Below are 13,741 nucleotides of genomic sequence, written 5' to 3'. Positions count from 1 at the left end.
ATGGAGGGGGTAGTGAGGACTTTTATGGTTATGGTTCAAAGAGGAGAATGTGATCAGCTTGTGGATACTCTTCTGATTGGTAAGGTAAGTAGGAGTCAGCATCATCAACCCTCTGGTTCAAGTGGTGTAGGGTCTATGTGCATGCTATGGGCAGCATGCAATTAACTTCTTCTTCCAACTAATGGGGCTTTTAGGATCTGCAAAATAGCTCAATGACACTGTTATGTAATATATCCCTTGAGAGAGAACCAGGACCCTGTTTCAAGGCTGCACAATTTTTTCTTGACTGCTCCTCCCTGGTCCCTGAATCCCCTCCTTTCCCTAATTAACAACTGTTTGAACCTGTTCCTTGGAACTAGAGGTCATGGAGGTTGAACAAATCCTATATCCTATAACCAAGAAATGAGAAACACAGAATGGCTTTTGTGCCCAGGAGTCCCATAGGGCCCTGCTTGGTTTCAAAATATGAACTTCACATTGTTTTTGAGTAAAACAAGTAAGAAAAAGATAAGGTATTTTATAAATTACAATATGTTATACAGATATAAGTCAATCTTCTTTTCTAATGTGGTCTTCTGACTTCAAAAACCAAACTGGCAGCATTCTGACCTTGGTCTATTCTGTGCTTGAACTTAGTGACCAACTTCTTTAATGGAAGTGAAATTCTCTGACAGATGCTGGTTCTCTTACCCCATTGTATGGAGCAATGTGGGAGATAGCCTCCATTCATCCACAGCCTTAGCTTCTGTTCGCCCGTAGTCCACCCACACTCCCTTGAAGTGCTCCGTGAAGGTCGCTAATATTGTGTGTCCTAAAAAGATTGCACAATACTAGTAACCCCCTGCTGTATAGGAAAGCCGTGATAAAAAGTGATATGAAAATGTATAGCAATTTATCTTATGATCTTTTATATTATTTCATTGGAAATTCATCAGAGTCTTTGAGATAGGAATTACTCCAGGTTTTTAGAGGATGAAAAGGAGACTTACAGAAGTTAAACGTGTTGTTCATGGACTATCTCTTCATGACACTGTTGCTTGAGTCAGGAAATCTAGGGTTTATTCACCAGGTTTCAGCAGGTATTAGATGGCACACACAAGCTAGGCCATTGAAGGAAATTTACTAAAGGGATTCTTTACAAAGAGGTGGTCAAGGCTTAGGGAAATCAACAAGGGATGGTGCAGTACCCCAGGCTCAGTGACTAGAGGGAGTTATTACCACTTACAAGTGAAGAGTCAATAGAGAAAGACGGGAAGGGCAAAAGAGAACTCTGTTAGAGAGAGAATTATATGGAAATTTTGTCTACTGAACACAGCCCTGCAGGGAAATAGGCAAACAATTAAATCCTGCAGTCTCATTCTCCAGTCTCCTGCCTTCCACCTGGATTCCTTGCTATTGTCCCACAACAGGATAGCAATGAATGGAAACAGGACCAAGAGGGATAAAAGAAAGACACATGGGAAGATTGATCACACTTATCCCTGAACTCAGATACCACACCAATCTGTCCCTCTCTCTCTAACTTTTTATTTTCAAATAGTTTTATATTTACAGAAAAAATTGCTAAGACAGTCCAGAAGGTTTCCATATACCCAACATTCAATTTCACCTATTATTTCTTATCTTATACAGTATGATACATTTGTTGTAGCTAATAAGCCAATCTTGATACAGTTATTAATTAAAGATCATACTTTATTTAAATATCTTTGGTTTTTATCTCATGTTCTTTTTTGGCTATACTGTCTCATCCAGGATACCACATTATATTTAGTAGTCATGTCTTCTTGGATTCCTCTTGGTTATGACCATTTCCCATGCAAAATCCTTAATCCTCAACTAGAGTATAGAGCTTCTATGCAGTTCCTTTTGTCTTGATTATAACAGACTCCACTTATTTTCAAAATTAGTTAGATCAACACATTTTTCACCCACTCCATTCCATGAGGTTGTTTCATCATTTATAAAACAATTAAAGCATCACATTCAGCATTCTATTCCTAACTTCCCCCAAAATATTTCATAATCAAAGTTTGCCTTTCATGCGTAAAATTCTGTGAGTTGTGACAAATGCACAGAGTCCCATGTCTACCATTAAACTATCAAACAAATAGTTTCACAGCCCTAGAATATTCTCTATGCTTCACATATTTAACTTTCCATTCCTCAAATCCCTGGAGGTACTGGGCATCCAGTTTTTCCAGCAATATTGTTGAAGAGACTATCCTTTATGTATTGAGTTACCTTTGTACTTTTGTCAGAAATCAGTTGATTTAAAACTAAAGATAAATTCAGCAAATTGTAGGATAAAAAGTTAATACACAAAAATCAGTTGCATTTCTATACAATAAAACTGAATAATAAAAAAAATAAGAGCAATCTCATTTACAGTAGCATGAAAAAGAATAAAGTACTTAGAATAAACTTTATGACAAGGTGAAAGTCATGCTGAAGACTCCAAATCACTGCTGAAAGAAACTGACACAAACAAATGGAAAGACATACCATGTTTACAATGTTTAATAATGTTAATATGTAAAGGCTATCCTAAGCAATCTATAGACTCAATGAAATCACTGTCAAAATCCCAACTTTTTTGTGGGAATAGTAAAATTCATCCTAAAGTTCATATAGAACATCAAGGGACCCCCAAATAGTCAAAGCAATCTTGAAAGAAAAGGCAAAGCTAGAGGAGGTATTTTTCTGATTAAAAACTTAAGGACAAATACACAGCTATCAAAACAGTGTGATGTTAGCAAAAAGACAGGCATATAGGCCAATGGAATAAAATAGAGAGCCCATAAATAAACCCTCACACTTATGGTCAAATGATTATTGGTAAGGGTGTCATTTAATGGGACAGTCTTTTCAACAATATGTACTCAGAAAACCTAGATATCCATATGCAAATGAATGAAGTTGAACCCTTACCTTGCACCACATAGAAAAAATTAACTCAAAATGAAAGCAAAGATAAATATAAGAGTTAAAACTATAAAACACATAGAAGATAACATAAGGGAAAAGCTACATGACACTGATTTTGACCATCATTTCTTGGATACAACACTAAAAGCATAAGCAGCAAAATAAAAATACATAGGTTGGATTTTATCAAAGTTAAATATTTTGGTGCTGTATTTTGTGCTGTGCCAAGATAACCACTAGAATGCAAGAAAAATTTACAAGTCATAGATCTTAAGAGGGATAGAAACTTATACAAGGAACTCTTGTGCTATACCATGGCATACTAAGTTGCTTCAGTCATGTCTGACTTTTTGTGACCTCATGGACAGTAGACTACTAGCTCCTCTGTCCATGGGATTCTCCAGGCAAGGATACTAGAGCGGGTTGCCATGCCCTTCTCCAGACCCTACATCTCTGAAAGTCTCCCTCCACCTAGGAAGTCCCATAAAATATTCTTACAACTCAACAAAAGCAAAACACAAGCAATCAGATTTCTAAAAATAAGCAAGGAGTTAAAGAGACTTTTGTTTGAGGAATACATAAGAATAATTAATAGAAACATGAAAAGATGTTCAGTATCACTAATCATTAGGAAAATGCAAGTCAAAACTACAATGAGATACCATTTTATAACAATTAGTATGGCCATTATCAAACAGAAGACCAAATAATAACTACTGCTGAGGATGTGGAGAAATTGGAATTTTCATTCATTGCTGTAGGGTCTGTAAAATGGTATCTCCACTGTGGAAAATAGCATAACAGTTCCTCAAAAAATTAAACATAGAATTACTATATTATTCAGCAACTCCACTTTTTTGTGTATTCTCAAATAAGTGAAAGCATAGACTCTAACAGGTGTTTGTATACCAGTTTCATAGCAGCATTATTCACAATAGCTGGAAGGTGGAAAACAATACATAAAGAAAATATGGCATAGAAATAATGAAATATCATCCAACCTTAAAAAGGAAAGCTATTCTGAAACATGCTGCAACACAGATGAACCTTGAAATCATTCTGTTAAGTGAAATAACCCAGTGAAAAAGGACAAATATTGTATACTTCCACATATACAAGGCACTCAGAATAGTCAAATTCATAGAGACAGAAAGTAGAATAATAGTTGTTAGGACTTTGGAAAAAGAAATAATGGATAGTTATTATTTAATGGATACAGTTGCAGTTTGGGATAATGAAAAAGTTCTGGAGATTGATAGTAGTGATGGTTGCACAATGATTTAAATGTAGTTAATGCCACACTTAAAAGTAGTAAAAATGTTAAATTTTGTTTTGTATTTTACCATTATTTAAAAAGTTAAAAATAAATTAAATTCCTATATTTGTAAGAGTGTTATGAATTCTCCATTTTGTTCCATTAATTTATGTGCCTATTCTTTCCCCATTTCATCACTGTCTTGTTACTGTAACTTTACAAGGGGTATTGAAATGAGACCATGGTAGTCCTCAAACTTCTTCTTCAGAACATTCTGTATAAACTTTGCAATCGGTTTGTAGCTATCTAGAAGAGAGCTTGTTGAATTTTTATTGTAATTGCAATGAATTTTTAGATCAAGATACAAATAATAAGAAGACATGCTGTTTTCATGATTGAAAGGCTCACTATTGTTAAGATGCTAACACTACCTAAGGCAATCTATAGATGTAGTACAATCCCTATCAGACTGAGGAAGTGTCTTTCTATTTCTAATGTACTGAGAGTTTTTATCATAGAAGGGTTTGGGATTTTGTCACATTCATTTATTATATCAATTGATAATATCATACAATATTTGTTTTTAGCTTGTTGATATGTTAAATTACATTGATTTTTGAACCTTGAAGCACTCTTAAATATATTGAGAAAATTGTTTACAGTGGATTATTCTTTTTATACATTATTGTACTCAATTTGCTGATATTCTGTTGGCTATTTTTGCATTTTAGTTCATGAGAGATATTCACTTTGAGTTTTCCTTATTTCTACTGTCCGTATTTGTATTTGTTTGACTATTAAGGTAATGGTGACCTCATAGAATAAGTTTGGAGTATTACCTTGGCATCTATTTTCTGAAAGAGACTATGAAGAATTGGATACCAGGGAATTGAATACAATAATGTATAAAAAGAATAATCCACCATAAATAATTTTTTGAGATATTCAAGAGTTTTTTTTTAAAGATATTCAAGATATTGGGGCTTCCCTGGTGTCTCTGTTAAGAGCCCACCTGCCAGTGCAAGAGATGCAGTTTCGATCCCTGGGTCGGGAAGATCCCCTGGAGAAGGAAATGGCAACCCACTCCAGTATTCTTGCCTGAAAAACTCCACGGGCAGAGGAGCCTGGTGGGCTGCAGTCCATGGAGTCACAAAGAGTCAGACATGACTGAGTGACTAAACGTTTAAGAGTGCTTCAATGTTCAAAAATCAATGTCATATAACATATCAACAAGCTAAAAAAATTAAATCTGAAACACTTCTATGATAAAAACTCACAGTACATTAGAAATAGAAAGACACTTCCTCAATCTGATAGGGATTGTACTGTGTCTGTAAATTGATTTAGGAAGTGTTAACATCTTAACAACAGTGAGTCTTTAAATCATGAAAACGGTTACAAAGAATTGGATATGACTGCGTGACTAACACTTCTTTAACCATTTGGACCTGGTACTTGTATTTTCTGCTTTGGAAAGTTATTATCATTTCAATTTGTTGAATAAGAAAAGAGTTAGCCAAGTTTTCTATTTTTTCCTTTTTGTGAGATTTTGTAGTCTGTCTTTCATGAAATTAGTCCATTTCACCCAAGTTATCAATATTTTTTGACATAAATTTGTTTGTAATTTATTACCTTTTGAATGTCTATGAGATCCGTGGGGATGACCCTTTCATTTTTGATATTGATAATTTATGTCCCCTATCTTATTTCTTGGTTAGCTTGGCTATGAGTTTGTAAATGTTATTGTTCTTTCCAAAGAATCAACTTTCAGTTCTTTTAGCTCTCTTTGTTGTTTCACACTATTCTTTCATTTCTCCAATTTTTATCATCTATTTTCTTTTGCTTCCTTTAGGTTCAAATTCCTATTCTTTCTCTAGTGTTCTAATATGGAAATTTTGGTTATTGATTTCAGATTTTTCTTCTTTTCTAATATATGTATTTAAGGTTATGATTTTCCCTCTAAGCACTGCTTTCACTGCTTCTCACAAAGTTGCATTTCAATTTAGTTAAAAATATTTTAAATTTCAGACTTCTTTGACTTATACATTATCTAGAATTGTGTTCATTTCTGAATATTTTTCAGCCATTTTTGGTTATTGATTTCTAGCTTAAATCCTGTTTTCTCTAAAAATATACTTCATATGATGTCTGTTTTTTAAAATTTTGTTAACAGGTGTTTAATGATCCAGAATGTGATCTATCTGGGTGATTATTCCATGAGCGCTGAGGAGAATGTGTATACTGCTGTTGTTGGATACAATTTTCTACAAATGTCAGTTAAATGAAATTGATTGTTGGTATTATTCAGGTCGTCTATATCCTTACTGATTTTCTGCCTTCTTGATTTATCAATTACTGTCAGGGGTTTTGAAATTTCCAAATATCAGGGTGGAACTTTCTATTTTTTCTTTCAGTTCTATCAGACTCACCTCATGTATTTTGATGTTCTATAGTTAGGTGCATACATGTTTAGATTTGTATGTCTTCTTGGAGTATTGACCCATTATCATTATATAATGCCCCTCTTGATCTCTGATAATCTTCCTATTTCTGAAGTTAACCTTGTCTGAAGTTAATATAGCTAATTCAGATTCCTTTTGATAGTATTAGCATGATATATTTATCTCTATTCTTTTTGTTCTTTTTTATTGTGGTAAAAAATACATAATATACAATTTATCATTTTCATTGTACAGTTCTATGGCATTAAGTACATTTATATTGTTTTGCAATCATCACCATCTCTCTAGAACTTTTTCATCTTTCCCAACTGAAACACTTTACCCTTTATACATTAACTCCCTCCATTCCGTCTCCCCAGATCTGGAAGCCATCATTCTATTTTCTATCTCTATGAATTATACTACAATAGGTACCTCATATAAGTGGAATCATATAATATTTGTCCTTTTTTAATTGGGTTATTTCACTTAGTATAATGCTAAGGTTCATCAATATTGTAGCATTGCCAGAATTTTCATTCTTTTTAAGGCTGAATAATATTCTACTGTTGAAGAAGAAAATGACAACTCACTCCAGTATTCTTGCCTGGAAAATCCCATAAACAGAGAAGCCTGCCAGGCTACAGTCCATGGGGTAACAAAAGAGTCAGATGTGCCTTAGTGACTAAACAATAACAATAACGATATTCTACTGTATGTATATACCACATTTTAAAAGATTCATTTGTCTTTGAGATGCTGAAGCTGAAACTCCAATACTTTGGCCACCTCATGTGAAGAGTTGCTTCATTGGAAAAGACCCTGGTGCTGGGAGGGATTGGGGGCAGGAGGAGAAGGGGACGACAGAGGATGAGATGGTTGGATGGCATCACCGACTTGATGCACATGAATTTGAGTAAACTCCGGGAGTTGGTGACGCACAGGGAGGCCTGGCGTGCTGCGATTCATGGGGTCACAAAGAGTCAGACACGACTGAGCGACTGAACTGAACTGAACACTGTGTTGGTCCATCCCTTTATTTTTAGTGAACCTGAAATTTTTTAGTGAGTTTCATATTAATAACACAGTGAAGTCTTTTTTTTAATCCAGGTTGACAATCTTTGTTTTGTAATTGGTGTATTCAAACCTTTCACACTTAAATGATTTTAATATAATTGGATTGATATCTACCATGTTTGTAACTGTTTTAGAACCATTTACACCTGCTGCTGCGGCTACAGTGGTGTCCAACTCTGTGTGACCCCATGGACTGTAGCCCGCCAGGCTCCTCTGTCCACGGGATTCTCCAGGCAAGAATACTGGATTGGGTTGCCATGCCCTCCTCCAGGGGATCTTCCCTACCCAGGGCCAGACTGGCGTCTCTTATGTGATCTTCACTGGCAGGTGGGTTCTTTACCACTGAGCCACCTGGGAAGCCCTAAATCCATTGCATTTTCCCTTTCTTTCCTTTTTATTTATTTACTTTTTAACATCAAAAACATTTTGTGCTGGGGTAGAGCTGATTAACAACATGATGATAGTCTCAGGCGTACAGCAAAGGTACTCAGCCATACATACACATGCATCTGTTCTCCCCCAGCCCTCCTTCATCATCCAAACTAACATGCAACTTTGAGCAGAGTTCCATGTAATAGGTTTTAGTTGGTTATACATTTTAAATATAGCAGTGTACGTGACCTTCCCAAAGTCCTTAACTATCCTTTCCTCCCAGCAGCCATGAGTTTGTTTTCTAAATCTGTGTGTCTCTTTCTGTTTTGTAAGTTCATCTGTATCATTTCTTTTTAGATTCAAGATGTAAGGGATGTCATATGATATTTCTCCTTTACTGTATGACTTTTTATTGTATTGTCAGATACAGATTGATAGTATTTTGTTGAGGATTTTTGCATCTATGCTAATCAGTGACATTGGCCTGTAAGTTTCTTTTTTGTGGTATCTTTGTCTGGTTTTTGTATCAGTGTGATGGTGGCCTCATAAAAGGGTTTGGGAAATTTTCCTTCCTCTCTGACTTTTTGGAACAGTTTCAGAAGGATAGGTGCTAACTCTTCTCTAAATGTTTGATAAAATTTGCCTGTGAAGCCATCAGGTCCTGGAGTTTTGTTTTTTGGGAGGTTTTTAATCATGGTTTCAATTTCAGTGTTTGTGATTGGCCTGTTTATACTTTCTATTTCTTCCTGGGTCAGTCTTGGGAGACTGTATCTTTCTAAGAATTTGTCCATTGTTTCCAGGTTGTCCATTTTATGGACATACAGTTGTTCACAGTAATCTCTTATGATTCTTGGTATTTCTGTGGAGTCAGTTGTAACTTCTTTTTCATTTTTAATTTTACTAATTTGAGTACTCTCCCTTTTTTTCTTGATGAGTTTGGCTAAAGGTTTATCAATCCTGTGTCTCTTTTCAAAGAACCAGCTTTTAGTTTCATTGACCTTTGCAATTGCTTTATTTGTCTCTATTTCATTTACTTCTGCTCTGATCTTTATGATTTCCTTCCTTCTACTAACTTTAGGTTTGTTTTTCTAGTTGTTTTAGGTATAAGGTTAGGTTGTTTATGTGAGATTTTTCTTGTTTCTTGAGGTAAGATTGTATTGCTACAAACTTCCCTTTTAGAACTGCTTTTGCTGCATCCCGTAAGGTTTGGACCATTGTGCTTTCATTTTCATTTGTCTCTAGGTATTTTTAAAAATTTTCTTTGATTTATTCAGGGTTGCAGTGGTTATTTAGTGGCATATTGTTTAGACACCACATATTTGTGTTTCTTAGAGCTTTTCTTATAGTTTATTTCTAATCTCATAGCATTGTGACCAGAAAAGATGCTTGATATGATTTTGATTATCTTAAATTTACCAAGGCAGGCCATGTGGCCCAGCATGTAGTCTATCCTGAAGAACATTCTGTACACACTTGAGAAAAATATGTAGTCTGTGCAGTTGGATGGAATGCTCTATAAATATCAATTAAGTCTCAAGTGTCATTTAAAACCTTATTTCTTAATGATTTCCTTTCTGGATGATCTGTCTATTGAAAATGGGGTATTAAAGTCCCCCACTATTACTGTGCTACTGGTGATTTCTCCCTTTATGTTTGTTAGCATTTGCCTTAAATATTGAAGTACTCCTATGTTGGTTGCATATATACTTATAGTTGTTATATCTTCTTTTTGGATGGAACAGTTGATCATTATGTAGTGTCCTTCTTTGTCTCTTATAACCATCTTTGTTTCAAAGTCTATTTTGTTTGATATGAGTATTGGTACTCCACATTTCTTATGATTTTCATTTGTGTGAAATATCTTCTCCCATTCCCTTAGCTTCAATCTCTACATACCCATAGATATGAAGTAGGTGTCTAGTAGGACATATATATGGGTCTTGTTTTTATATCCACTCCTCCAGTCTATGTCTTTTGGATGGTGAATTTAATCCATTTACATTTAAGGTAATTTTCTATATGTATGATCCTATTACCATTTTGTTAATTGTTTTGGGTTTATTTTTTGTAGATCTTTTCCTTCTCTTGTGTTTCCTGCCTAGAGAAGATTCTTTAGCATTTGTTGTAAAACTGGTTTAGTGGTGCTGAATTCTCTTAACTTTTGCTTGTCTGAAAAGCATTTGATTTCTCCATCAGATCTGAATAAGAGTCTTGCTGGGTATAGTATTCTTGGTTATAGGTTCTTCGTTTTCATCACTTGGAACGTATCATGCCATTCCCTTCTGGCCTGTGGATTTTCTGTTGAAAATATGCTGATAACCTTATGGGTTTTCGCTTGTATGTTATTTGTCATGTTTCCCTTGTTGTTTTTAATAATTTATTTTTGTCCTTAATTTTTGTCAGCTTGATTGCTATGTGTCTTGATGTGTTCCTGCTTGGGTTTATCCTGCCTGGGGCTCTCTGTGCTTCGTGGACATGGCTCACTCTTTCCTTTCCCATGTTGGGGGAGTTTTCAGCTGTTATCTCTTCAAATATCTGCTCAGGTCCTTTCTCTCTGTCTTCTCCTTCTGTGCTGTGTGTGTGCTGGTCACTCAGTCGTGTCCAACTCTCTGTGACCTCATGGATTGAAGCCCACCAGCCTCCTCCGTCCATTGGGATTCTCCAGGCAAGAATACTAGAGTGGGTTGCCATGCCCTCCTCCAGGGGATCTTCCCACCCAGGGGTCAAACCCTGGTCTCCCACATTGCAGGCAGATTCTTTACCATCTGAGCCACCAGGGAAGCCCTTCTGGGGTGTCTATAATATGAATATTTGTGGGTTTAATGTTGTCCCAGATGTCCATTATGCTGTCTTTATTTTTTTTCATTCTTTTTTCTACATTCTGTTTTCTATATGCTGAAATTCTTTGCAGCATTGATTTCCTCCATTCTGTATTCCAGATTAATTATCTGTTCTTCTGTCTCAGTTATTTTGCTATTGATTCCTTCTAGTATATCATTCATCTCTGTTTGTTTTTTAGTTCTTCTAAGTCCTTGGTAAACCTTTCTTTCATCTTCTCAATCTTTGTCTCCAATACTTTCCTGAGATCATGAATCATCTTCACTATCACTATTCTGATTTTTTTTTTTTTTTTCTGGGATGTTGCCTATCCCACTTCATTTGGTTGTTTTGCTTGAGGTTTATCTTGTTCCTGCATCTAGGACATAATCTTATTTCTTTTCATTTTGGGTAACTTTCTGTGATTGTGTTATTCTTTCTGGAGGCTAATGGGACTGTAGTTCTTATTTTTTCTGTATGCCCTCTGGTAGATGAGGATAAGAGACTTGTGAAAGATGCCTGATGGGAGGGACTGGCTGTGTGGAAAACTGAGTTTTGCTTTGGTGGGCTGCTGCTGTTGCTGCTAAGTCACTTCAGTCGTGTCCAACTCTGTGCAACCCCATAGATGGCAGCCCACAAGGTTCCTCCATCCTTGGGATTCTCCAGACAAGAACACTGGAGTGGGTTGCCATTTCCTTCTCCAATGCATGAAAATGAAAAGTGAAAGTGAAGCCACTCAGTCGTGTCCAACTCTTAGCAACCCCATGGACTGCAACCAACCAGGCTCTTCCATCCATGGGATTTTCCAGGCAAGAATACTGGAGTGGGGTGCCATTGCCTTCTCCATTGCTCTGGCGGGCAGGGCTCAGTAAGACTTTAATCCAGTTGTCTGCTGATGGGTGGGGCTGTGCTCCCTCCCTATTAGTTGTTTGACCTGATGGGACCCAGTTCTAGAGTCTATAAACTTATACAGTAAGGATTTGGTGACCTCAAACAGGACTTGTGCCAAGATGTCTCTCCCAGGAGTGCTGCCCCCAGTACCCCACCCCCACGGCAGGCTACTGCTAACCCATGCTTCTGCAGGAGACCCCCAAACATTCACAGTTAGGTCTTGCTCAGTCTCCTGTGGGGTCACTTATCCTTTTCCCTGGGTCCTGGTACACATAAAACTTTGTTTGTGTCCTACAAGAGTCTGTTTTTTAGTCCTATGGAAACTCTGTAATCAAATCTTGCTGGTCTTCAGAATCTGATTACCTGGGGATTCCCAGTCTTTTGGCTGGGTCCCCAGGCTGGGGAGTCTGATGTGGGGCTTTGAACTTTCACAATAGTGTGAGAACTCTTTTGGTATTATTGTTCTCCAGCTTGTGAGTTGCCCACCTGGTGGGTGTAGGATTCGATTTTATAGTAATTGTGCCCCACCTACTATTTCATTGTAGCTTCTCCTTTGTCCTTGGATGTGGGGTATCTTTTTTAGTGGGTTTCACTATCTTCCTGTCAGTGGTTGTTCAACAGCTAGTTGCAATTTTGGTGCTCTGGCAGATGTGCACACATCCTTCTCTGTTTTTTATTTCTTGTTCCCTCCTTTTTCCCCTATCTTCTCTGGTTTTGAGTACTTGACATAATTCTATTTTACTTCCTCTCTAGCATACAAATTATACATATTTTAAAAATGTAGTTGTTTTTCCAGGGTTTGTAATATACATTTATAACTAATTTAATTCAACCTTAAAATAAGACTGTCTCACTTCATATGTAATATGGAAACAAAATATTCCAAATTCCTCCTTTATGACAGTGCTACAATCATTCTGGACATCATTATTATTACTGGTTTAAATAAACTTATCTGTATTACTTTCCTTTTAGTAAAAAAAAAAAATGCATTTAGTTGAACTTTCACATTCAAACAGCTTTATTATATAATGTATCTCTTGAATTTTTGCTGCGTCATCATAAGCTTAGTGACCATATCCCTTTCAAAATTAAAGCCATACCATTTTCCACCAAAGACAAAGATGACTGATAAAGTAATTTGGTTGCCAATGTTATTTTTTCATACAACTGGACTGGTTGATTTTCCACAACTGTACAGAGTGATCATTTACAAGTCGATGGTTAAGGTCTATTGATCCAATTTCTTCAATCCAATTCAGACATTATGCTGTCTGAAATAAATGGCCCATGTCTGTATAGGTTAGTAGTTATGACAAGCATATCAAATTGATCATTCAGCAGTAAATCCTTTACTATGTAAGCAGTTCCCAACTTAGAAATGGGTGTGGTTCCAAAAGTTCATTCTAAACTAGTTGTTTAAAACTTAGAATGCGTAGCTAATAAAATATTAAAGGGACTTAAAAACATGAACTAGGTTCTCAACCAGACTGTTACAAAAACAAAACAAAGCAAAACAAAATCTTGATTAAGCCATGTCTTGTGTTTCTACAACAAATATATATTTTATAGACAAATACATATTTTGAGTTATAATATGGTAACTGAGGAATGCTTGCATTCTTCCATGTACCTGTTACTATAATGTTAGCTGTTGTGAAAAACAAACACTAAAGTGTATAATAACTCAAACATGACATAAGCTTCTTTCTCCTTGTAAAATCTAAAACTGATCCTTCTTACTGGCCCTTCTCCAAGCAGTGATTTAGTGTTCCATGGCCCTTCCTTCTTATAGTTTTCTAATTTTCAATGCTTGGTTTCCAAGGTCATTGAGTTAACCTGCCTGAAGCTGGGGGATGGGAAAAGTGTATGTAAATGGAGTTTAGTCTGAGGAAAGAGGGCAGAGGAAAAGTGAGTGAAGAAGTTGGCACTCCTCTCTAATCCCAATAAGCAGCTGAGG

General features: G+C 36.1%; 1 pseudogene; it reads left to right on the top strand.

Moving 5' to 3' along the window:
* LOC136147398 (cytochrome b-c1 complex subunit 6, mitochondrial pseudogene) overlaps nucleotides 1–13,741 on the top strand; it is a 63,142-nt pseudogene continuing 49,401 nt past the window's right edge.

The sequence above is a fragment of the Muntiacus reevesi genome, chromosome 1 (assembly GCF_963930625.1).
Source record: "Muntiacus reevesi chromosome 1, mMunRee1.1, whole genome shotgun sequence".
NCBI classification, from domain to species: domain Eukaryota; kingdom Metazoa; phylum Chordata; class Mammalia; order Artiodactyla; family Cervidae; genus Muntiacus; species Muntiacus reevesi.
The sequence above is the reverse complement of the archived record's forward strand: the minus strand, read 5'-3'. Positions and strand labels throughout refer to the sequence as shown.